The 3,878-nt window shown below is 31.2% G+C and overlaps 1 long non-coding RNA gene across 1 annotated transcript in view; it reads left to right on the top strand.

The window, feature by feature from the left end:
* Positions 1 to 3,404: 3,404 nt before the first annotated feature.
* Positions 3,405 to 3,878, top strand: part of LOC108663854 — an 8,934-nt gene continuing 8,460 nt past the window's right edge. Inside the window, exon 1 of the long non-coding RNA XR_001929957.1 lies at positions 3,405 to 3,491. This is a non-coding gene — a long non-coding RNA (uncharacterized LOC108663854). The remainder of the gene's footprint in view (positions 3,492 to 3,878) is intronic.

Genomic DNA, 3,878 nt, shown 5'->3' with positions numbered 1-3,878 from the left:
TGAATTGTTTATTCCAATTTGTTCTTAATGCTTTTTAATTGCCTGGTCACCAATTAAATTGATTTAGGAACCTAAACAAACTTGGGAAAGGGAGTTTAGAGTATACTAGAATTGGGATAGCATATGATCAAATTAATTTATTTGCGTATAGGATAAGGATATACCTATAGGCAGTACGTAACCAGATTAGAGCCTGAACTTAATGAGTCTGTTTTAATTTCAAATCACATAGGGATATAGTGTTTTGGTTAAAATAGATATTTTTATAAGATAAGTTGGGAGACCCCTATAAATAATTTAGGACACTAGGTTAACAATTCACCCTATTGAAATAAGTTAAGGAAGAGAGGTAAGATTTAGGTGAAGTGTGAGGGATATTATAATCCTAGGCTAGGTTTGTTTAATTTGACTTTTTCTCAAGTTATTATTATTTTGATTTTTCTTGTTGGTTTTAATTTTAGTTAATTACTTAATTTTGATTATTTGGATAAGATTAAATTGTTCTAATTTTAGTACTTAGTAAAGTTTTAGATCAATTCCCTTTGGGATTGATACCTTGCTTGCTAATATACTATCTATTCGATACGTATACTTGCGTAGTAGGTTTTTAACTGACATTAATTTAGTTTTAATGAATTTTCTAAAAAATTTAGTTACTTGAATAAGATTAGTTTGTCGTAATTTTAGTATTGAGTGAAGATTTAGGAGCAAATCCTTATGGGATACGATTCTGGACTTATGACCTATATCACTTGTTCGAGACGTATACTTATGCGTGCAAAATTGACAACATCTATCTATCAATCTAGCATGTTTATTCATAGAAATCTCAACATGAAACCTACTAAGGACAATGGTACAATCCCTGCTATCTAGGATAAGTGAGGATAATGGTACAATACCCACTATCTAAGATATATTGTGAGTGGTATTTTGCCCTAACTCTAACTATATATAAATTGTAGATAATGGTACAATCCCCACTATCTAGGATAATTGAGGAAAATGATAAAATCCTCACTATTTGGGAGATACTATGAGTGGTCTCCCGCCTCAACTCATGACTATATATAATTGTGTGTGATACACGCCCCATATCAAAGCTCTCATAATCATACAGGATCTGACAATTTTCGTAACATGTAACATCATAAATTTATCATCATATTTCACTATATCTCATTATCATAATCAAGCTTATATCATCTTGTACATGGTATTGCTTAATATGCTAAACTCATTATCGTTCTTTACATACTCATGTGCATATAACATGTTCATCTTTTAATCATAACGTGGGAAAGCATACATCCACCTTAGCATTCATCTAACCATACATGAATTTCATGTTCAAACACACCATCATGGAATCATTTTGAAGGAAACCATTTGAAAAGGCTCGTCTCCCTTTGTTAAAACTAGTATATGTGGAGGTATTTACATAATATACATATACATTTGAAATCCATTTCAAAAGCATTGAATTTAGATTTAAAAGGCACAAAACATTTTAAATTTAGATTTGAAGCACAATAAAAAAGATAACATTTAAATCTTGCAAGTCTGAGAATTTTCATAAAAACAATACTTAACTTTACATATCAAAATACTTAAAAAGATGTATCTACTCACCATGAACAGAGGCATTTCTCTTCTAGCCTTCGTTTCACCAATCTTTGCTCAATTTGATGACCCTTAAGCTCTAAAAATACCTATTATAATTAAATCTCACCATGACTTTCCTAGTTTTCTCTAAAATCCATTAATTCGAAACAAGTCAAGTAAACTACAACTTCTACAATTCAATACAAGCAAACTTTAAACTTTAAACCCATAACTTATACTACTCAACCATAAAAGTTCTTACCTTATTGAGTCCTTTGGAAGGTAAAGCCCACAAAAATATCTTACTCAAATGGAGAGAAAATCTACAAATTGTAGATAGAGAAAGTTAGTGGAAAACCCATGGATTTAAAGACTTAATAAAGTCGAATCTTACCTTAGATTCGAGTTTGGAAGCTTAATTTTTTTAAAAAAAAATGGATGGGGTTGAAAGGAAGAAAAAAAGCAAGTGAGGAGAAAAGAAAAGAAACTGAAAAAAGGTGAAATGAAAAATGGAGGCTCAATTAGAGTTTTATTTTTTTTTTCACACTAGGTTATAGAGATTGACCTCTTTTTTTCCCTAAGGATTGACCCTTTTGCTTTAGGGATCGACCATTTTTCCCTCAAAGTTGAATTTTGTGTTTTGGTTTGAAAAGATCAACATTTTTTCCTCCAAGGGACAATTATTGAGTTCCAAAGAATTAAAAATTTATTCTTAACCTCTATGGATCGACCCTCTTGACAAAGATTGACACCTTGCTTAGGGATGTCAACAAGTACCTTACCCGGTTACATCGGGTTAGGGTACTTCATAAAAGGGTTTAAGTAGGATTCGAGTAGCGATTTTACTACCCGAATCGAATTCGGGTAAGGTTCTGGTACCACCCCTTGGGTACCCATTATCCGAACTTGATTACTATTTATAAATATTTTATTACTATTTTAATAATTAAATTAAAATTTTACAATTTCTATCAACTTTACAAGTAATTTTTTTTGTTAAAAACTAACAAATATATGAAAAGTATGGTTACTCTAATTATTAATATGATGACATTAATATATTTAAACTAAAAAATTATTAGATTGTTAATTATGTTTAAATAATTTGAATATTATATCATATTATAAAGGAATATGTCAAGCCCAGCTCTATAATATACTTGCCATGTCATTTATGTACTTGATAGCATGTTTGCATACTTGGATGCCTCGAAAAATCGTTAAAAGTCGGTATTGTACTTAGTGGTACAATTAAGTCGATTAAAGCCTCGAACTAGTTCAAATAGAGATTTTGGGATGTATTTGAGAGTTATTGAACCTTAGAATGTCTTAAAACGGTGATTTGGAGTTCGAGGATTAATTTGGAATCTATTCAGGAATTTTCATAACGTAGAGGCAAAATGGTCATTTTGCCACCCGAGGGAAAAATTTGAATGTTGGAAGAGATTTTTGACCAAGTTTGACTAGTTGGAACACAATTTGAATTGAGAAGTAAAAAATTTCAATTTTCGAGCATAAGGGCAAAACGGTCATTTCACGTGTCCAAAAAGACGTAATTGGAATTTTTGAAATTTTACACCACCATGACACTTGTCAAGCCCATGAATTTCACCTATTATCATTTTATACCTTGAATAATTAAGGTATTATATGTGGTGGTAAGAGAATGCTTAATTATTAAGTTTTAACTATGGACCAATCAAGTGGCAACACGTGTCAAGTTTTAATTTTTTTATAATTTCCTTTATAAACCAGCATAAACCATTCCCAATTCACTCTTCATTGTCATGAAAGCCAAAGAAAAGGGGAAAAAGAATAGAAACAACCCTAAGGAGGAAAAATTCAAGAGAAATTCATTGAATTTTCGAAAAACGAAGCGATCGGAGGTAAGATTTCGCGATTTAGCTTAAGATCTACCTTACCCATGCTTTCTTTTTTATTTTGTATGGTTGAAACTCAAGTTTTCATGATGGAAACATGCTAGCCGAATCAAGGGGGAAACGTTTTGAGAATGGGTTTTGCTAGATCTCATGTTATCTAGGCGTTTTTAGTGTTTTGTGATATTCGGTATGAAAAACAAGCAAGAAAATGACATGTTCTTCATCAAACCCTATGTCAAACCCTGTTTTGTAAAATAATTATAATATCATTCACATGCTCGATAGAATGTTTGTATATTTAGGAAGTTCGAGAAATCGTTAAAAGACGATATTGCCCCTAATGGTATCATTAAGTCGATTAAGCCTCGAACTAGTTCAAATAGGAATTTTAAG

Source organism: Theobroma cacao, unplaced genomic scaffold (assembly GCF_000208745.1).
Source record: "Theobroma cacao cultivar B97-61/B2 unplaced genomic scaffold, Criollo_cocoa_genome_V2, whole genome shotgun sequence".
Lineage (NCBI taxonomy): Eukaryota > Viridiplantae > Streptophyta > Magnoliopsida > Malvales > Malvaceae > Theobroma > Theobroma cacao.
The sequence above is the reverse complement of the archived record's forward strand: the minus strand, read 5'-3'. Positions and strand labels throughout refer to the sequence as shown.